The sequence below is a fragment of the Dermacentor albipictus genome, chromosome 1, assembly GCF_038994185.2.
Source record: "Dermacentor albipictus isolate Rhodes 1998 colony chromosome 1, USDA_Dalb.pri_finalv2, whole genome shotgun sequence".
In the NCBI taxonomy this organism is placed as follows: Eukaryota; Metazoa; Arthropoda; class Arachnida; order Ixodida; family Ixodidae; genus Dermacentor; species Dermacentor albipictus.
This window is the reverse complement of record NC_091821.1, coordinates 470,058,873-470,082,206: the sequence shown is the minus strand read 5'-3', so window position 1 is coordinate 470,082,206 and position 23,334 is coordinate 470,058,873. Positions and strand designations below refer to the sequence as shown.

The window sequence follows — 23,334 nt, the reverse complement described above, 5'->3', positions numbered from 1 at the left end:
CCGCGCCCCGCAAGCTATCTAAGTTATGTGCCAAAACCAGCCCTGTCAGCAGACAATCAAAATCATGCAACATTGTGCAGAGAAAGGGTTTCATCAAATGCTCAAGAGGAATACTGTATAGCATACCTCTTTCCTGCGGGCAGCGTTACGTGGGACAAATGGGAAGTTCCCTAAACTTGAGACTACAGGAACATAAGCGGAAAGTACAAAAAGGGAAAGAAGGTTTCTTTGGAATCCATTGCTCCCAATGCAAATGTCATCGGCTGTTTGAAAAAACAGAAATAATAGCAAGCAGTGTGAAAGAAAACACTAGACTCATCATTGAGGCAGCGGCTATTGTAGAATGCAACTGCGTTAGCAAGCCATCCCTATAGCACTGACTGTTAAAGAATTTGATTATCTGGGGTCTGTATGCAGGAAGCCGCCTTAGGCCTTGGTGCGCTCGTTTATTTGTGATGGCCATGTTGACTTGCACGATTGTAACAGATTATGATCAAGTGTGCAAGAGTACATATACATACCTTTTTGTAATGAACACCGGTTGGAAGTTTACGTCTGTCCTTGTCGCCTTTTTAGTGTCCAGTGTCCACTCTTGCGCAAGTCCTCTCCGCATGGACACTAGAAATTAGCTGACTGGAGGAAGGATTGGTTGAGACTTGGAATGACTGGCTGCTTGCAGAGGCTTTCGGCTTTGCCTGGAAAGAAAGAAACACCAATCAATTAAGGCTGTTCAATTATTTACTATCATCATCACTATTGTTTTTCAGATAAACAATGATTTCGTATTCACAACTGTCACTACAAGTGCTCTTGTCAAAAGAAATGGTTCAGACTCAGCCATGTTGGTATATATTCATTCGTAGCCTTATAGCATAAAAAGCTTCAGATAGAAAGGACCCAAGTCAATTGATGGTTTGCTTGGATGTCACGTGCACATTATGACATTCGGAGATTACATCTCCCATATTTAGGTAGAGCTGCCATGGCCACATACTGCAGACCATAGCTTTCAACTTTCACTGCTCCATTGCTCCATTAAACAACCTTGCAGATTTTACTGTTTCCCAAAACAATGAAGTACTCTTGAAACAAGCGCAAACCATGCATGTTGTTTACTTCCGACCCAGAACAAGCAAGCCAAAGATATTGTCCAGCTGATAGGCTGGTAGAATAGCAACAATAGCAACAATACAAAAAAACCATGCTTGCACCACAACTGTGTCACAACAGCTGTCAGCCCCTTTCGGATATGGTTTGTGTCACGGAAGAAGTATCAATGTGCAATATTCTTTTTACTCAAGCAGTGAAAATTGAAAGTTACGGTCATGAATGCATCAACATACCCTTCCCATCTTCATAAAAAGTTATAATATTGCACTGTGTTCACCGAAAAATTTGCACTTTTTGTAACGAAGCCTGCAATTATGGCTGGACCCCATACATGGCTCTGGCAGGCAGTACTGTTTATTCTGTCCGTTTCTTGACTTGCAATCCCATAACGAAACAAATAATGCAACATATTTTTCCAGATTGCATTGCTTCATGTGAATGTGCTCAATTTGGGAAATTTCTGAAATGAATCAAGCCTCTCCTAAAAAAATTTAAAGTAGAGTAATTCATTAACATGCCTAAACATGAGCACTTCCCGTGGATTTTGAGAGCCAATGAGGACAGAGCTATTTGCTCAAATTTCTACGACTCATGGCAACAGGATGGCCAAATTCCGTGCTATTAGTAAATGCAAAGAAAAAAAACTTTGGTAAATTTATGCAATGTTTCTTTCCAAAATTTTTCTTCTTTATACCATAGTGGGGATACTCTGTGATAATTAGTTGGAATTAATGCTATTGGCCTGCAGTCTGGTACAAAATATTTTTAAAACCGCAGCGACAACACTATTTCCTTAAGGATCTATTCAAAATGCAGATTCGGTAAAATCCAGGGAAAATGCTTTTAACTAAACAGGTAATTCTATATTGTTTTTTGCAGAGACCCCTTTTTTTTTTCTTGGAAAACTTGGGTTATTTTTATTGTCGCCAGGCTCGGGCAGCAAAATAAATTTTTAAATCAAAATTAAAAGTCCAGGCAGGCATGTCCAGTTGAATTTATCTGAACATGCCCTACTGTCCGCAGTACACATGTTGCCACTTTAAAGGCCCGCAAGAAGGCACCGGTTGTATTTTCTAGGGCAAGAAGGCAATGAAGTATGTTACTTAAGGCAATTAGTCACAGGAGTCCTGGATCAGTAGAAAAAAATTTAAAGACTATAAATTGTTTAGAAGACTTAAGTCACATAAAGGTACCATCATTGCATTGTGCTAAAACTAACCTAAGAGACTGAAACCTGACATGATAAAAATGGAGCTTGAGAATGAAGGCTTGCTCAACAAGCAACAGAACGACAAAAAATGATGCATGATAAATTTTAAAAAACGCGCTGATGAGGACGGTAAAGAACTAGGCACCATGACGAAATTTGTAAATATGCAAGCATAGGATGGAGTCAGTTGGCGCAAGCCATATATATTTACAGATTACTAGGAAAGGCCTTCGTCCCGCAGTGGACATAATGTATGTGAGAGCACTGTGCCCCTTCGATTATGCAGTCCCAGACTGTCCGCAAACCACCTGCGGCTTCTGGTCTGGCTTGCATTGACAGAAGGGCACATCACAGTCATGTGATCCCGCTGCCTGGGACTGTCCAAGGTTTTTTTTGAAAGCACCGTGATTGGAAGTCGCTCTCCTGGCTGCTGTTGTCTGCTATTAGCTACTTAAATTATGGGGTTTTACGTGCCAAATCCACTTTCTGATTACGAGGCAAGCCGTAGTAGAGGACTCCGGAAATTTCGACCACCTGGGGTTCGTTAATGTGCACCTAGATCTAAGTACATGGGTGTTTTCATATTTTGCCCCCATTGATATGCGGCCACCGTGGACGGGATTCAATCCCGTGACCTCGTGCTTTTAGCTACTTGTAGATAGCGCCCTACCCAGCAAATTCAGTAGCGTGGTCATCAAAATGGTGCAGTCTCAGAGGCCATGCCGCCGACACAACCATAAAGCTTGCATAATGGAATCGCAGCCTGAGCACATTGAACATGTCAACAAAGCTCAGTTTACATCGTGCTCTCGCTCTTCGGGCCCCTTAACCGCTGTATTCAAGCCAGCTCATTCATTTCCTGTAAAATTTAAGCGTCATTGCCACACAAAAATAAGCAAAAACACGGTTGTGCCACATCACTGTTCACCCACAAAGCACAGGCCGATATTCTCTAAGCTCGTGAAACCGTCTACTAAAGGCCTGACGTGTGTCTAGGACAAAGCGCGTCTACACTGTCTACTAATCCTGCACATCCAAAAGCAAAATTTCGAATTTGGGTAACAGAAGGAATTGGCACACATGTCAACGGCAATTGGTGAAGCTCTGATTATACAGGTTGTCCCATGTAACTTGAGCCAAACAATAAAAATATGCAAATGTGACGTAGCTCGATAGAACCAAGGTAACATTGTTTGCTGTAACTTGGAGATACTTAGATATTTTTTCATTCCACCACAATAAATATTTTATCTTCATTAATTAATCAACTTTTCAAATATTATAATTAGATTAGAAGTGTCCACGAGAAAATTGTAAAGCAACATGAAAAGCTCCCCATACAGCTTTCTATTGTCCGAAACATGCTGCGTAGAAGTGTTTTTTCGAGAAAGAAGCTTGCGAATACACGCAAAGTGCTGCGAATGTGTATTTAGTGTGTATTTGCAATTACACGCAAAGTGCTGCGAATGTGTGTATTTAGTGTGTATTTGCAGGCTTCTTTCACGCTAGGAAAAACACTTTTATGTAGCATGTATTAATCATAATATTTGAGAAGTTGATTAATTACATAATACTAATGATTTAACCTGGCAAAATAAAAAAAAATGAGTATCTCGAAGCGAGGGCAAACAACATTACCTTGGTTCTGTGCAGTTACGTGGCATTTGCGTATTTTCAACGTTTGGCTCAAGTTACGTGAAACACCCTGTATGCGACGCCAGCTACCAGCATTAAATATCTACATGCAATATGATATGTTTCCTCGTCCACCAGTTTCACTCATCTGAACAGCGAAATCTACCTGTTTACTATGCATATAGCAATGAGCATGACAGATTTCACGAAACACATCAAGAAAAGCAAGCATTTGCACCTGATCACTGTGCTTTGCCCTAAAAAAACACAAGGACTAAGGTTGCAGCAATTCGACCACTCATGAAAACCTCGCATTATGGCACACAAAGCATCGGTTTAACGGAAGCAATAGCTGAGTGCATGATATTTTCTGTCTGGAACGCGCAAAGTACACATAAACACACAGCCTCTTTTAAAACATGGCGTAAAGCCCCATGCATCTTTTTAAGACAGCCGCCGTCTGGTAGCTACTTGCATATGTCTGAACAAATATCTGCTGACAGCTCCGAGAGTCCGCAGAGTCTGTGACTTCTGGTAAAACGAATGCGATACTGGCTGCCCTCGGACTGGTGGATGGGGCTTCGGAAGCTGATTGAAAAAATCGAATGCGGGACAGCAGTGCTAAGCAGTCCAGGACTGTCAAGGACTGATAATCGAAGAGGCCCACTAATGCTTTGTGTTCCTATCCTATGTAATCTCTTCATACTGATCAGCTCAAGCTGCATGGCAAAGAAGTCTCTTGTTAGTGCTGTGAAGACAAGGCTCTTGCCCAAACATTGGCTATAGAGACGACCATCGTTCGACAACTGCTGATCTGTTCATAGAAGTGAGAATTCCACGACAAACTTTTCAATGAAGTAAGCAATATGATGATGAACTTGTTTCACAAAACTTCATAAGTACACCTGACATTTGACTCACTTTTGCATGTAAGTAAATATTATGAAATTGTCGCTGTGAACAATTGTCCCCGACTGCTGTACACTTGTGATAAAAAAATTAACCGTATTTGAAAGTTTGTATAATTAGCCAGGAGAGCCGCACTTGCTGGATGGCTCATCATTTAATTTGGAAAAAAATTCAGCAGTGAGCAGCAATTGTATCACTAATGACCTTGAACATCTCTTATAATTATTAATTTGTAAACACCTGTTGTCGAACAGCCCACCTACTGAAGTTTTGAACACATTGTACACAATTATAGCACATACTACACGAAATAATATCTGTAATAGACCTTACCAAATACAATATTAGTGTGGCGGCAGGTCAAATGGCTCCTTGCAATGCTTGCGTCCTTCCTGGGAGAACAAGAAACGACATTAGGCTTACACTGACAGCACCAAACCACATAATTTAAGTTGCAAACAAGTGCCCGAGAACATAGGAAGTTCTAATTAGATATGGTCAACCTGCTTAACCATGTCACAGACATTGAATGACAGAATGTACTTTTATGGAGCCTCAACTCCATGAAATACATGCTAATACAAACATGCTAGTACACAGAATCAAATTGGATGCATGAAAATGCTCAGTGAACTTTTCTTTCCTAGCAACCACAAGTTGCTCTTTGTGAAGTGCAACAAGTGAGTGTCTAACCTACACTAAGAAGGTGGAAAATTCGGGATCCTTTCTGGTGAATAACTAACCATATCTCTACGGGTACCCAGCAACACAAAGGTGAATTGTAAGTATTATATTGATTAAAGAAACAGTTCAGTGCTACCAAGCAAGTACAATAAATAAATTATTTCAAATTCATCTTCATGTCAGGCTAATCAAGTTAATTTTCTTTAGATCACATGAGAGAATGGTTCGAAAAAAATATTGGAATCTGTCAACAATGTTGAAGCAATTTTATGACGGCCTGCAGATAGCAGTTGTTGAAATAAGACCTGGGGCAGGGGGAGAAAAGACAAAGTGTGATAAAACAAAATGGGGCCTGTGCTGAGCAGCTACTAAATGCAGTTTTATTAAATTATGATGTGCAAAACAGCAGATGTAAGAGATGCGAGACCCTCAGGTGGCATTTTGCAATGTTGTTATGATAAATTGTTTCAAGGAGCATGACTCCTTAACCCTTCGAGGGTCAATGACGTAAATATACCGCACCGCGAAGTACAAAAATGGTCAATGCCGTATATTTACGGCGCTGTCTGTAGGTTTAAAAAGCGCGACAATTTCCTAACCTTTTCTTTTCTGTCATGTGCTGCCATTATGTGGAAATACAGGGAATTTCTTTAGCACGCCTCGCTCTCTCAGTTTTTGTTGCATGGTTTGTTTTAGAGCTAGTTTGCTCCTGCACGTCTATGTACTACCGCTAGCGCATTGGCATGCGCGCGGGCGGGTGGCGGTTTGGGTTTTGTTTTCGCAGGCCGTTTCGGCTTCTTGCGCTTGCAAAACTGATAACTATCTCGTTACTAATCGCTGAAAAGGCTACTGCTTGTTTCTCGCTCATTTAGTGCTTGCAGGGGTGCGCATAGGAAGGTTGCTGCCGTGCATGCGCTTCTGTTGCTCCTTTTCTTTTTTTTTTTAGACTCGCGAAAACTAATTGCATCTGGTTGGCGATAAGATGAAGATTAGTGGAAGATTGTCACACATTTTGATTTTTTGATGGGCACACAACCGCACAGTTTTCTTGAGTGCGTGCACCTACACAGTTCGATTACGCTATGGATATACTATCATAAGCAATATGAAAGGGAACACAAGAACGCATGGCAAACAGCCTTGAAACAGACTCGGAGCGATACACAGATGGCACTGTGAAAAACGAAGGGGGTAAGGAGAGCGCTCTTCCACTAACTGTTGGCACTCCCACCACGCTGGCATTTCTACAAAGGAGCAGCTTACGTCATGGATCGTCCAACAGCCGATAAGACGGTGATCGTCGCCAGTGACCTACACCGTTTCACTTTCTTTTCTTTCATTCTCTTTTTTTGTTCGTGCAACCGCTTGATAGTACCCCGAGAAGTTTGCCCTGTATTTCAAACCAATTCTTTATTTGAATCGACGCACTCGGTTGTCAGTGGCACCTTGAACAGCGGCGACGCTCGAACCAATGACGACAGAGGAATAGAATAAAGAAAAATTTTAAAAAGAAGAACATTGACAAACTGTCTCTCATGCGACTGTCGCACGAATTTCGTTCAGAAAAAATTCACGTCGCACACTGCAGTGGCCCACGCAGAGCAGTCAACTCCGAATTTGTAGCCTCAAGATGCCTCGAGTGCCTCTTAAAGAGCGGGAAGATATAATAGAAATGTCTAAAAGAGGTTGGAGGCCGTCGTTAAGTCGACGGCGGCATGACGCATTATTAGGACACCAACGAACAAAGCAAAGGACGAGGATAAGCTGCAATAACGCTATTGCCTTATTTCATTTGCTTCAATATCTTTTTAATATTCAGCAAGCGCCAATAAACTTATTTTGAACTCACCCTTAAAGACAATTTTTTCCCGGTTTAGAAGATTTACCACAAATCAATATAGAAGTCCGGAACAGTGCTATCTTTTGTAATGATTCGACGCAAAAGGTTACCAGTGACGCAATATCGAACAGTGTTATCGCTGTCTGCTGGCGATGTGAAATTCCGCACTTTGCAGACGCATGGCGGGAGTGTGAACAATTGTTACAACAGCGTCCCCCTTTCCACTTTGTTTCTGATGGTGGCCGCTGCGTATCACCCATATAGCTGGGTCTGAGGGTGTTTTCTACGCGTTCCTGTGTTCCCTTAGATATTGCTCATAATAGTATGTATTAGTGTAAGAGCAGGAACATTTGAGTCTTGCAAAGTATTCTCATGTGCACATTTTCAAAGCCTTGAACTATAACAATGTAACAAATTTTTTACTCTTATAGGTTTATTTCCTTTTTTATTATTGTTATTCATGAATAAAGAGTACATATAGTATACCAACGCAAAATAATTTTTTTCTGGCTTTACGGACACCCTAGAAAAATTACGGTAAATTTTTTTCGAAATAAGTCCCTAAGAATTGGAATCTGCAATAAAAAAAATCGGCCCTGGGCGGTCCAATATGGCGAAAAAGATCGACCCTCAAAGGGTTAATTATATTCATGTAATCTTTACAAACGGATGGCATAAAGGACATACTTGTTGACAGTTTCATGCGAGTCATGAACGCGATGCACGCGGGAGTTAAGCATCTTTAAAAAATGCTCTAGAAACTTGCAAAAAGCAAGTTTCTATAACCTCTCACAACACCGAGCTTCACCTTCAAGTGTTGTAACATTTCCTTGCAACGTGCAGCACTGTTTTCACAGACATAGTTTGAATCACTGTGTCACAAGCTCTGGAAACAAAAGTGCATACGTAAGTGCTAAACAAGCACATATGATGCCCTACCCCTACCCCTACTGCACAGACACATTTATCTACACCAACACATGTAGATGGATTATGTCATCCATTTGGTAGCTTCTGATCATGTTCCAAAGCATGAATCTCATAACTGCAAATTCTATAAGAATGTGACACCAACTGATTACTTGGGGACAACACGAAAAGACGGGAGAAGGCCAACAACACGAGCGCAGGCTAAGACTTTTGGTTAATTGCACACACACACACACACACACACAAAAAAAAAGCGCGCGCGTGCGCGCGCACACGCACGTACGCACACGCACACAAATAAATATTAGGCCTATTTGTCCTGCCTAGTTGCAGCTGCAGGACAGCGGGATGTTGTAAACAACCACACACTTGAACTGCTGCATGTGCCTCTTGCTACACTTTGCGTCAAGGCCTGGTCTGATTCACCTTTTTGAACCCAGATTGCTTGACGTGACAAATAAATGTTCTAGCTCTCCCAACAGTCTTTTTGAGACTATGGCTGACCTTCTGAATGTGATCTAACAGTGGTCACACCACTGTAGGCCAATGTTAGACCTGGGTATAGAAGTTCTCCTCGACTTGTTGAGGATGCTATTTCGTGCTTCTGTGACAGTGCTTCACAGCCGAACAGTGCGCTGATGCGAAAGGCAGAATTCCCTCCTTAAAAGATGGAGCATAGATGCAGCGCACATGACACTCACCAAAGAAAACAATGAGGTCAAGAAATGGAAGATCACTGTCTAGTGGTAGTTTTCCAGTAGAACACGTTGTGGGGCTACTTGGTGCAGAGCTTTCAGAAGATGAAGCGCCAACAGAGACAACACAGTAAGAAAGAACAAAGACAGGACAAGGCGCTACTTGTAACTGTTTATTGAGGTCAAAAGCTGCTGAATATGTAGCCATGGGGAGAAGGGGAAGAAAAAAACAGAAGCATTGCTTGTGTGAAGGCACACGTGCGAGAACACAGAAGATGAAGGGAATCATAAGATTAGCCAAAATCTAAAACTTATCTGAAAACATGCATTCACTTGTGTAAATATTCAGACACAGGCATGCTGACACAGGCATCCCCTCTATTCTTAATCTGGTCGGCCTCCAACAGTTCACGTGCCACAGTGTATTTGCTTTTAAGCACGATCGTTGTATCCTGAAGCCTTGCTTCACATACTTGCTTATTCTCATTCCTGCAGGCCTTGCAATGAAGTGGCAAGTTTGAGCCATAACTATTTTTCAGCGAAAGCTTGTGCTCCCACAGGTGTTCGCTGATACATGAGCCAGTTTGTCTGATATACTCTTTCCCACACTTCCACGGTATACGACCGCTTCTTCACACTTCACAAAAGGATTTGTATGTTTAATAGAACACTCTACTTTTAGAGTCATGAGATCCAATCAGGAGGCACGAAGTAGCAAGCTTTCGGGGCGCAGCAAAAACTACAGGAATTTTATATTTAGCGGCGACATGTTTAAGATTCACGCCACTTCGTGAGAATACGGTATCGCCACTGGATAAGGCAGAAATTCCTTGTGGGCACGTGGTCGGTATACCGACCCTGCAATTAATTGTTGCAGTATAAGTCTATGCACTCCAAGACTGTTAAACGTGCGATTGCCACTATGTGCCTTGAATTTACCCTTAAAAAATTGTGCTGTCATAAGGCACACAAAACCTTTGACGAACAGATTTTGAAGTTGAAGAAAGCTGCCTTTCCTTGTTTGGTTTTGAGCAAAGTTTCAGAGGCATTGTTGAAAAAGGTGCAAAAAGAAAGAAACTGAAGCAGTGAAGAAGGTCAAACATTGGAAAAGAAAGCTAAATCAGTGGTGATACCGTATTCTCACAAAGCAGCGCATAATCTTAAACATGTCATCGTGAAATACAAAATTCCTGTGGTTTCTTCCGAGCCCCAAAAACTTGCTACTTTGTGCCGTCTGATTGGATATGATGACTAAGAAAGTAGAGTGTTCTAGTAAACACACAAACCCTTTTGTGAAGTACGGAGAAGGGGTCGTATACTGCATACCGCTGAAGTGTGGGAAGGAGTAAACCGGACAAACTGGCCAATGTATTAATGAACGCCTGCAGGAGCACAAGCTTTCACTCAAAAATGGTTATGGCTCAAACTTGCTGCTTCATTGCAAGGCATGTGAGAATGAGAATAAGCAAGTACGTGAAGCAAGGCTTCCTGATACAACAATCATGTTTAAAAGCAATGACACTGTGGCACGTGAACTTTTGGAGGCCAACCAGCCTAAGAAAAGAGGGGACACCTGTGTCGACACCCCGTCTCCGACTATTTACAGAAATGAACGCATGTTTTTAGATAAATTTTTGATTTTGGTTAATCTTATGATTCCCTTCATATACATCTTACATATTTTTGCACATGCGCGTTCACATAATCAGTGCGTATTTTTTTTTTCTTCCCCCTCTCTTCATGGCTATATATTCAGTGCTTTTGACCTCAATAAACAGTTGCAAGTAGCACCTTGTCCTGTCTTTGTTCTTTCTGACTGTGCTTTCTCTGTTGGCACTTCATCTATTGAAATGTAGTTTTCCCCCTTCCATGAGCTCATCTAGCACTGTAAAGAAGACAGAAAACAAATCACTCAACCCATTTAGTAGCCTTACTTCACGTCATATATGGTATAAAGTTTCCAATGAAGCAGAATACCTTTACTACGCTGGTTCTTACAGCAGCTAGTGTTTTACGACTAGCTGACAGTGTTCTCGGCAGTGAAAAGTCGCAATTAAAGTGGTTGAGCAACTTTTTAATGTCTCCTACAAAGTAAGCAATACTACTGAAAGGCAAGCTCCACTATCTGGGCCTGAAGATTTTCTGTGGTGAGCATTGAGCTGGAGCTATTCCTTGCACTCAAAGGCGTTTTTAACTTTTCTATTGGTGCACCTGAACACTGAAGCATGTTGTTTCTACAGGAACACCAGAGAGCACATTTAACCTTTGGTACCACCCCGACGTGGAGGGGAGCTTCCATAACCAAGTACAATGTTTGCTTTTAACAGTGCGTTCGCACTGCCTTTTAGCATGCATTGCCAAGAAGCATTTAATGGAGTTGAACGTAGTTGACGTCTCAGGTCAGACAACTTCGAGAAAGCCAAGGCCTATGACTGTTATGCAATCTGTACACAAAGGCAACCATCAATTCAAGCAAATTGCTCAGAGAGTTGAAACTACCTTTTTATTTTCAGTGCCAAGCAATCTGGGCATGTACAAAATGTTAACCGGACCAGGGCAACACGTGAAGTTTACATCAAAAAGTATGTGCTGGAGTTGTTCATAAACAGCACCACTACGGTTGGTGCTGTTTACAATATCCCACTGTCCTGCAGCCGCAATTATGTAGGACAAACCGGCCGACGACTCAAGGATTATCTTACAAAACATGCACAGACCCTTGACACAACATGGGGGAGCAACATAGCTATTGATGCTGCTTTGTGCAGTTGTACACCAAATTTTTAGCAGTGAAGTATCTTCATGACACATTTTCATAGCAGACATAACTTTCAGAATAGCTCCCATTATGCTAGCGTGCCATCACTTAACCTGCTTGGCAAATTGAAGTATTCAGATCAACCTGCCGAACGTTCTGAATTGGGCTGCTTGGTGCATGTTTAGAAGAGAACCGAACAGGGCTACAGACAGGACAAAGGGAATATGTTGCTGTGTACAACACTGTCACTTCATACTGGCAGTAGCACTGTTCGTTCCCTTTTAAATATTCATATCTTTTGGTCGCCTGACCACGCAACACAGCTGTGAGCTCAGGCTATAATTTTACATTGTTACATTGCCTTCTAATGTTGCACTTAATTACATCATCGCATACTCACCTGTTATAGTTAGCTCAACACTAGCTCACAGTGAGCTTATTCGTGGCTAATCTTAGTTACCATGGAGCCCATGCATGACAGTGCTAACGATCAGTGTGCGGTGTTGTTGCATACTCATTAAGCCAATACTAGACAAACAGTTATTTTATTGGTGCATGTTTTATCTGTTGCCTCAAATCTTGAACTCTGGCACTATAAGTGTTTTTTAAACACCACTCATATGTGCAACCAAGTCAGGTACGAAACAATATCCCTTTCAAGTCGACGTGCTCATACTGAACCAATTTGTTGCCACAGGAAAACAAATCATCTATTATCCTTTGAATGCATCTGCAAAAATTACTCTACTTGCATAGGCCTCGTCATTCCACCAACATTTGCAATCACTGTCTATTAAGACTGCATATGCAAGACAGATATACAATAGAATGGCACAGCTTACCAGAACAAAGAGCACTACTCGACAGACTGCTCTGGCACACTTTCTCAGGCCCACTGGCTGAGAAACTGAGCACAAACCGGCACACAGACATCCTTCAGTGGTGCAATAGCTGCAATTGAAGCAAATATTATCAGGTATTTTCAGACGGTCATCCACAGTAAAGCAAAAACATTTTCATATACAAATACTCTTGCACATAAGCTTGTCACCGAATTACCGATTGCTGTGGTATTGTTTGGTGTCTTCAATTGTATCATTCAGCTCATTTAAAAAAAGACTTCATGAAGCACCTTCTATTCCGCAAAACAGCAGACATTTTGCTGTACATAACTCACAACATGTATTTTAGAATAATTATTGTATTGATGCCTATATGCTGAAAATTAGTCTACGCAACTAGAGACAGTCAGTATTAGAACCAGCCTTTAACATCAGTGTTGACACATCTTTTGATTTTCTTATACCAGTTTGGAACATTTGTAATTTTGGATGTCCATTACACACTTTTGGGCACCGCTATTCTGTGTCAAGGTTACGTTAAAAATTACTTATCACATGCACTTGCTTTACAATTATGGCCGCAGATGGGCAAAATTTACGTGGCAATCCACTCCCAGATTACGTTAAATGCTGACGTATTGCGTCAGAACGTTGATAGTCAGCCTGGTAGCTGTCTGAAGTAAAAACAAAACAAAAACAAAAATTCGCGAGACATCTGATGCCGATTACCAGCTAGCAAAATAATCAATTTCTTCTCCAGCGACCCTTAATGGGTATCCACGCGGACACTTTCAAGTGCGATCGCGCACGATTGCTCGGGCTCGATCCCAAAGTGTTCCAAGGCACCGTGTTACACCAGTGTTACGTAACACTGCAGATCGCACGAGGTTACGGCAGCAAGCACGCTACACCGTCCATTCATTGTGATGTAGAAGCATCGCATGCAACATGCTCTATGAGGTCTTCATACACAAGCAGACTTTCGATTCCAGAAGCAATCTTTCAATTACGCATATGAACACAGCGATTATGCACGCCAAGCACATTGCGTCCTAAGCTTAAGGAAAAATAGAATTCCGCTGTGATGCAATGCGTCGCCGAATACGGCTAACATAGTGTTACACCGCGCCGTGAGAGATTGCTAAGGGGAACACTAACTGCACTTTATTTTGGAATGCCAAGAACACATCACAACACATTGCAAAACTGGAATGCCAACGTCAGTAAACCAGCTGGCACATACAGCCGATAACGAACTGCTACAGACGACATCTTCGCTGATGTTGCCTACGCGCCTCAATGTACTCTATATGCAATCAGCACAACAAATGCTACACCGTTTATCACAGTCTCGCAATGCCCCGGCTTTATCAATCCTCATGGCCAAGCGGGAATGTCGTTACAGGGCATTGACAGGGCATGCTCACACAACACAGTTGAGCCCGTCACCGGCCATCTCGGTGCATTTCGCACGCGCGACGTGCACCAACAACAAAAAAGGACACTTAAATCACTTACTTGCGTAGCAGTCCATCGTCGATTCCTTCTTATTCTTTCAGTGAAATCCCAAATGCAACAGGCACACCACCACCGCACACCGCCATTTCCGGCCGCTGTCCACTCTATACTGTTGAGGCGGAGAAATGCAACCCGTCGTGTAGAAGCGATGAAGGGTGGTAAGCAGCGCCACCGCTGAAACCTCTTCCGTTTGTGCGTACTACGATTCGCCTATGAATAATGTTCAAGCAGCGTTACTTATGGTGATATTATGTAACTGCTGGTAAACGTGGGTGGTGTCTTTTCTTTATATTCGTTGCGTGTTGATTTTTCGCTCTTAACATGCTCAGTTGCCCTCCACATGAAATTACGGACGGTTCTCCGTATTTCAAAAAACAGAGCTCACGTCCGTTTTTTTACGTAGAATTCCGCCGTTTTTTATGAAACTGAACGGTCTACGTAATTTTTACGGCAGGTTTGACCGTAAAATTACGGAAATTTTTTACAGTGTACGTGAAGACACGCGCGTGCTGCCACCACCAGCATGTGAGGGCTGACCTTGCAACAAGATTTCGTCGTCAACGCGATGTTTTAAAGCGTTGCCCAAGTGTAACACAAGTGCTTTACGTTAATGTATTGGCCAGCCATCAATGAAGGGCGGCAACAACGTAGCCTCACGGCGCAGTCCATAAGAAAACCTAGTCGCTTTCTGTTTAAACGTTAACTTGCAGTCTTAAGCTACACATGTTTTCGGCACCGAGCTGACGCTGAAGAGCTGCCAGTGGAGTTTCAAGGCAGTACATGACACGAGCGTTTGTAGCGGCGTGCGTCCGAGCGCTTACTTCTTTTTTTTTCTTTTACAGGGGACTTCCCGGCACGCGGGGTTGCGCACGACCCTTCAAAGACGTTTCGCGACCAATCCGCTAGGCCTGGGCGCATGCGCCGTCGCACCATGAAAAGGGCAGCTTTGCCTCAGGCGAGGAGGGAACAATTGGATTCCAGAGTAGGTAAGGAGGAGAAAGTGTTCCCGCTCACAAAACACGATGTTAACCTTCGAAATGTCACCGAAGTCGTGGCGCAGTGGTTAGGGCGCCGGCCTCGGCTTCGGGAGGTGGTGGGTTCGAATCCCACCACCGGCGGAGACCCACCGCATAAAGGGTACAAGTGTCTCCCCTGCCCGGAGCATAGCTCCAATTCGTGGGATGTGCACTTGGGGGGCGCTGCTAACTCCGCTGCGTCATTCTTCAAACCAGCTAAAAGTGGCTAGAAGCATGACGGTCTGTGGTTGCTGACATAACTCATTCGGTCGTAGACCTGAGTGGTATGTCTGGCAATTCACGCATAAATTAAACCCCACAAAAAAATACCGGCGTTGCCGTAACAGTAGCGGAGGTTGCGGCAAAAAATCGCTACCGGTGCCTCTTCTTTTTTTTTTTTACCCCCAAACGTGTCCTACTTTTAACCGTGCAGCTACGCTATATGTACACGATAACGAGAACAAGTGGTGATATTCTATATATAGCTTACAAGTCTATATATTGCGGACAAATGTCGGAATATATAAACATGGGGAGTATGTGGGTGCCGTGAAAAAAACCTTTCGTTGAAATCTTTTTGTACTTCAGATGCTTAGAAAAAAAAAAGTCCACTGCCAGCCGGTGTAGGAACATTGTAAGTTGATTAATGCCACCCTATATATCAGTGAAAAAAAATTCTACACAAAATGACTATACACTTTGGGCGTCCCATGCCGCAATCCATTCACTGTTTTCTTTAGCGGCTAATGTCAGTGATGACTGGCTAAAAACAAAGTCAAACGCTGAAACGATCGCTCGGTGTACATCCGGTGATGAAATGTAGCCTTTATTTACCAATTTCGCCTAGTTTCAATGATTGTCAGTCTACCGATCACAATATCAAACTGGACGCGATTCAACTTTGACCACTGGGTATCTATCTGCTGGTTGTGGTATCGACAAGCATAGAGCACAATCCTCTTGGTATGTGCCCAAATTGTCAATTTTGATGATGTGTGGTGCTTTATGGCGCAAGGGCCAGGTTTGGCCAAAGAGCGCCATGACAAAGATAATGTTAACAGTGCATGGTGAATGGTGTAGACAATGAATTATACAATGCATTCCTCATGGTATATGTGACATGGCTGTAAAGAGGCCTAAAATCTGTTGCCGTGGATGGCGTAAAATATACAGTTGTTAAAATAATGACACTGACCAAGTAGTGCTGTGAGCTATGGTAATGGGGTTTCGTTAAATGCATGATGCGATATAACATAACACAGACACGTTAGCTTCAAGGAAGCCTTTGAGTCCAGGGCTGGCATACGCGCGCTAAAAATTCCTTCGCCAAATGATTTCCAGCGTATCTGATTCAGCTAAAAACTCTAAAACTAGTTTCGGATTAAAAAGCGGTTTATTGCTAAGAAAAAATTTCGGGTGAAGAGGAATATTCTCTCGATATGCAGAAATGAAATACTTTTTCCTCTGTGCTTCTATTGCAGGGCATTGGATAAGGACGTGCAGCACGCTGAGATTTTGGCCGCACTTACTACAAGTAGGGGGATGCCCCCCAGTCAAGAGGTAAGAGTGAGTGCCGTAAGTGTGTCCTATTCTTAATCGGCAAAGAAGCACTTCGTTATATCGTGATGTTCTCTCCGATACCCAATATCCTAATTTGGGTTTTATCAAGTGCAATTTATTTGATATCTGGGTACTCCACTGTTGCTGCCAGTGTACTTTCAGCTTGTGACGCAAGTATGCTTTAACATCTGTGGCTGGGATGGGTAGGTTTATGTCCGTGTCACTAAAAGCTACTGAAGTAGCTTTCTCGTCAGCAGCTTCGTTGCCCTTTATACCACAGTGGCCAGGTACCCAGCATAGGATGATCATTTGTTTAGTACTATAAGCTGAGCATAACAATGTATACAGTTTATTAAAGACAGTGTTTTTATGTATACGAACATTCATTAAGGCTCGGACTACACTCAATGAGTCTGTGAACACAATAGCCCTAGTCAGATTCGTTTGCTTGATGTGCTTTACTGCAGAGAGTATTGCATACGCTTCCGCTGCATAAATACTTGTATGTGGGTTCAATGTACCGGATAATAAAAATGCTGGTCCTAGTGCTGCGTAGGCAACACCAGAAGGGGACTTAGAGGCATCCGTGTAAAATTCAGCACAAGAATACTTCTCCTGAAGCTCAAGAAAATGTGAGCGTATGTGTGCCTCAGGTGCTCGTTTTGATATTTCTGCAAACGACACGTCACATTCGATAGTCTTCCACTCCCAGGGTGGTGGAAGGCCCGTAGTTGCCATTATAACATTCTCTACAATCGACGCGCCCGTTTCTTCGGACAATGCTTCCAATCGGAGGGACAGAGGAGGTCTAGTGCCTGGGCGGTTACGGAAAAGCCTAGCCGTAGACAGGTCATAAATAACTGAATGGCATGGATGATGGAAATTTGATTTCACTTTGAGGGCGTATGAGAGACTTAAATATGTTCTTTGAAGATGTAGGGACCATTCGTTAGATTCAGCATACAGGCTTTCCACGGGGCTAGTCCTGAACGCACCAGTAGCGATACGGATACCCAAGTGGTGGACGGAATCAAGCATTTTCAAAGCACTAGGCGTGGCAGAGTTATAAACAATGGCTCCGTAATCAAGGCGTGACCGTATTAGGCTTTTGTACAAGCTCAAGAGGCATCTTCTGTCACTTCCCCAAGATGTGCGGGACAAGAGTTTCAGTAGATTCATTGTCCTCAAGCACTTCAGTTTCAAGTATTTTAGGTGTGGGATAAAAGTTAGTTTGGAGTCTAAAATGAGGCCTAGAAATTTATGTTCATGACTCACAGATAGTCGTTCTCCATTAAGGTCAATAGCGGGGTCCGGTATTACGCCTCTCTTATTGGAGAAGAGAATGCATGTACTTTTTTCAGGGTTTAGTTTAAAACCGTTCTCTTCTGCCCACTTAGACAACTTATTCAGGCCAAGCTGCACTTGTCGCTCGCAGATATTAAGATTACATGACTTGTAACCTATTTGGATATCATCCACGTATACGGAGTAAAACATTGTACGTGGTATGATAGTATGGAGCGAATTCATTTTTATAAGGAATAAAGTACAGCTCAGCACTCCACCTTGTGGCACACCTGTTTCCTGAGTAAATAGACGAGATAGGACGTTACCAATCCGAACATGAAATGTGCGGTTGCACAGATAACTTTGAATCGCCTTTAGTAAGTTGCCTCGGATGCCCATTCCAGCTAGATCACGAAGAATTCCGAAACGCCAAGTAGTATCATATGCTTTCTCCATGTCTAAAAATACCGATAAGAAAAATTGTTTGTGCACAAAGGCATCCCGGATATTTGTCTCAATACGGACGAGTTGATCTGTTGTGGATCTATGTTCCCTGAAGCCACACTGCAAGGGATCTAGTATCTTGTTACTTTCAAGAAAATGTATCAAGCGACGGTTAATAACCTTCTCGAAAAACTTACATAGGCAGCTCGTTAGGGCTATAGGCCTATAGCTGCTGGCCAAAGACGGGTCCTTGCCGTCTTTCAGAATAGGGATTATGATTGCTTTCTTCCAGGCTGACGGGATGTAGCTAGCAGAGAATATGGCGTTAAAAAGGGAGAGGAGTGTTTTGTGTGCTTCGGGATGCAGATGTTGAACCATCTCGTAAATTATTCGATCGCTTCCAGGAGCTGATTTATTGCAACTATGTAGTGCAGCCTGAAATTCAGCCATATTGAAAGGACGGTTGTAGGATTCATTGCTCTTTCCTTTTAGGTCTAGAGGCAGTCTCTCAGCTTGTTTCTGGTGTCTAAGGAATGCATCGGAGTAATGTAATGGGCTAGAAATGTTTTCAAAATGTGCCCCTAGAGAGTCCGCTTGGTCCTGAAGAGTATTTCCTTGCGTGTTTACTAACGGTAGAGGATGAGTTTGCCGACCTTTGATTTTATTCACTCTGTTCCAGGCTTTTCTTTCGTCAGTATAAGAGTTGATGCTAGAAATATATCTCTGCCAGCTTTCCCTTTTGGCACGGCGCCGCGTTCTTCTACCCTCAGACTTTATTTTCTTGAAAATTATCAAGTTCTCTGTAGTTGGAGAGTCTCGAAGATTGTTCCAAGCTTTATTTTGGTTTCTACGCGCTGTTTTGCAGTCGTCGTTCCACCATGGAACACGTCGCTTACAGGGCGATCCATTTGTTGCGGGGATACATATTGACGCCGCATCAACTATGAACGCCGTGAAATATGCCACTGCATCTTCGATAGAAAGATTACCGATATCGTTCCAAGTCAAATGTGTCAGCTCCCTGTATCGTGTCCAGTCGGCACAATCGACTTTCCACCGGGAGACATTTGGAGAGCACTCATCACCTTTTGTTAGTTTTATGACAATGGGGAAATGATCACTCCCGTAGGGGTTCTTAATTACGTTCCACTCCAGATGTGGCAAGAGTAAACTCGACGCGATGCTTAAATCGATAGATGAGAATGTTTTGTTTGCGATACTGTAAAATGTAGGTTCTTTCCCATTAAGCAAGCAAGCATCTGTAGTCAGGAGGAAGTTTTCAACTAAGCGTCCTCTGGCATCACAGCGACGGCTTCCCCAGAGGGTGTTGTGTGCATTAAAATCTCCAACGACAATGTATGGTTCGGGCAGTTCATAAATAAAGGTGTGAAATTCTGTTTTTGAAAGTTGGTAGTTCGGGGGGATGTATACAGAGGTAATTGTGATCAGTTTATTAAACAGTACCGCACGGACTGCAACTGCCTCTAGAGTTGTTTTAAGCTGTAGTTGCCGGCAAGCGACACCCTTATCTACTATTATTGCCACGCCGCCAGACGAGGTGAGGGAGTCGTTGCGGTCTTTTCGATAAACGGTATACTGCCGGAGAAAGTTCGTGCGTGAAGGATTAAGATGTGTTTCTTGGACACACAGCACCTTTGGGCTGTACTTATATAAAAGTTCCTTAATGTCGTCTAGGTTGTGGAGTAAACCCCTGACGTTCCATTGTATTATTTGTGTATCCATAATGTATGTGTTTTGTGCTGTGTGTCTAAGAAATATGGATTAGATTATCTCACGAGACCTTTCCAGGCCCCGTGAAACGAGATCTCTCTATCTTCCGGGCGCGCTCGAGGGAGCTGCGCCGTTCCTTCGGCGTTTGAGACGCCGGATTGCTATTTGTATCCATCACCTCGTCTGAGGCGGTGGAAAGTGCCTGCGCAGCTGGCACGTTCGCGGTGGTGGTGGGCCTATCTGCACCTGCAGTGGCCTTGGGTCCAACACCCGCCGTGGTTGCTCAGTGGCTATGGTGTTAGGCTGCTGAGCACGAGGTCGCGGGATCGAATCCCGGCCACGGCGGCCGCATTTCGATGGGGGCGAAATGCGAAAACACCCGTGTACTTAGATTTAGGTGCACGTTAAAGAACCCCAGGTGGTCAAAATTTCCGGAGTCCCCCACTACGGCGTGCCTCATAATCAGAAAGTGGTTTTGGCACGTAAAACCCCATATATTATTATTATTGGGTCCAACAGGCCCGAGGGTCTGCTGGTCCTCCTTTGTGGGGGCCGGTACAGCGCTGGCTGTTCCAGCCGGGGGGGGCTGATGGCGTGACCGCCGTCACACTCCGTGTGACTTGGGCGGCCGCCAAAGGATGTAGCGCTGCCCCCCGGCGCGCCACATCGGTGTAGGATGGACTAGAGTGATTGATGGAGAAGCGTTTGCGCGCCTCTTGGAAGGAAAGGTTCATTTTTACTTTGATTTCGATGATTTGTTTTTCTTTTTTCCATGATGGACAAGAACGAGAGTATGCTGGGTGATCCCCTTCACAGTTAGTGCAACGTGCGGCGGAAGTGCAAGTTTCGGACGAGTGCTCCTTTGATGCACATTTTGCACAAGTAGTGCGCCCTCGGCAACTTTGCGAACCGTGCCCGAACCGCTGACACTTAAAGCATCGGCGTGGGTTAGGAATGTACGGTCTTACCCGCAGTTTGCAGTATCCTGTTTCAATTGCATCTGGTAAGTTGCTAGTTCCAAAAGTGATGATTATATGCCTGGTTGGTATTTCTTTGTCATCTCGCCGTATTTTTATCCTTTGTACCTTGACGACGTTCTGCTCTTGCCATCCTTCTAATAATTCGCTTTCGGTGAGTTCGAGAAGGTCATCTTCTGAGATGACACCGCGCACTGTGTTCATCGACCTGTGTGGGCCTACAGAAACGGGAATGTCCCCAAATGCTACAAGTTTTGAAAGTTTGTCGTACTGTGGCTTGTCGCGAACTTCGAGTAGAAGATCGCCACTTCCCATCTTCGTTACTTTATAACCTGGGCCTATTGCTTCAGTGATGGATTTTGCTACAAGAAATGGTGATATCATTCGGACTGTCTTCTTTTCGTGCTGACTGTGGACAACGTGGTATTTAGGGAAGGACACTTTCGGTTGCATAAAGAAGTTGAATTGTTCATCGGTGCGCCCCCTCTTCAGGGAGCGATCAGGTAATGGGGGAAAAGCTTCTGCCATAAAAAATTGGAAAATTCGGCGGCGATGGTGGCCACCCACCACCGAGCCCAACAAGGGGACGCTACAGGATTGGAAGCCTGAAGACGCCAGCCATGCATCGCCGCTATAACCTAATATACGATACCCAAGGTTGGATAACTACACCAGGTTAACCCTCGCCACCTGGAAGTCTGGAAGTAAGAAGAAGCGAAGAGAAGACAGAAAGGATTGAAAGTGAGAGAGAAAGACGAAGAGTGAAGAGGAGGACAGGAAAAGGTGACTGCCGATTTCCTCCAGGTGGGTCAGCCTGGAGGTGCCGTCTATGTGAAGCCGAGGCCGAAGAGGTGTGTTGCTTCCGCCGGGGGGCCTTAAAGGTCCAAACACCCAGCATCAGCTCAACCTCCAGGATCCCCTTTTCCCCAGACACGGCTAAGCCGCGCACGGCTACACGCGGGAGGGTCCAACCCTCGTGTGCTCGGGTACGTGGTGTCGCAACACACCAAACGCCTGCTTGCAAATTGTCAATTTTCTGCCTGTTGCAATATGGATACGTAGACGACTTGAGCAATTGGGAACGTGTTCGAACTACAACATAAGCGTTGCGTATGCGATATAGGAATGATCCAATTCATGACCAGTCGTCGATAAATAAGGTGCCACGTTCACGCCAGCTATACGTACTCCTAACAAGCTGCTTGAGCCAACCTTAACGCCATAGCGTTAAGGGCCCGGTGTCCCATAAAATCTGGTGTCGGAACCCGGCGTCGGACGTCGTTTAGACGAAAGGATTTTCAAACCAGCCATACCAAGGTCCTCCATTTGGCGCAAGAAGGCGACTGAATTCAATGTCTCAATCTGAAATACGCCGAAAAATCGTAACGTACGACATACACACAAACCGACAGACATGATAGTGACGGATGGCAATTTTACAATTCGAGAAAACATAACTAGGTTACGCGAAAACTCAAACAAACGCATTTCCCAGCGCTTCACCATTGATGGACCGCCAACGGAGTCCGCCATTTGCAGGCGCCGGCTCGTGAGTACCTCGGGGGCGACGGAGTGGTGCGCCCAGTTCCTTGCAATGCCTCCAGATGGCGCTCGCCTACGCCGCATCGGGCCGCACGCTGGAAGCCCCATTTCTTCCAGAAAGCCCCCCTTCGTGCCTAGCGTTCGCAGCCGACGTTTCCCGCTAAACATTACAGGTACATATGCTCCAGTTGCAGGGAAGTGTGAGAAGCAGTCGGAGATCTTTGAATGCTGTCTCGTGCCACTCTTGAAAGCGAAGCACAAGCGTGCGCTCCATATTTATAATAGATGTATTTGATGTATTACAGTGTATACGCGCCTTGCAAACATTCTCATCGCGAACGACAGCACTGAGCTATAAAAGCTGTTTGATTCGATATTACTGCTTCCCTTTCAGCTCAAGTTCACCAAAAGTGGGTGCACAAGCACGACATCATTAGGCTTAACATTCGCATCAGCATTGACTCAAACTTCATGTGCACGGAAAGCGTGGGGGGGTTGAATCTTGTGCATTTCAACTTTTAGGCATCTTTTGCCACACTTTGACGGCGATTAATTATATATACAAGCCAAGGCGCTGTCGCCATTGCGCGTCGTCAGTTTGATAGCCGATCGCTTAGGCTTCGGTCGAACGATGGCCGGCGCACTG

The 23,334-nt window shown here is 43.9% G+C and overlaps 1 long non-coding RNA gene across 1 annotated transcript; it reads right to left on the bottom strand.

The window, feature by feature from the left end:
- Positions 1–202: 202 nt before the first annotated feature.
- LOC139059417 (uncharacterized) lies at positions 203–14,222 on the bottom strand. Its single transcript, XR_011514150.1, has 4 exons — positions 14,132–14,222; positions 12,614–12,722; positions 5,198–5,256; positions 203–695 (listed from the first exon to the last, which is right to left on the bottom strand). It is a non-coding gene; the product is annotated as an uncharacterized lncRNA (long non-coding RNA).
- Between the last annotated feature and the right edge of the window lie 9,112 nt (positions 14,223–23,334).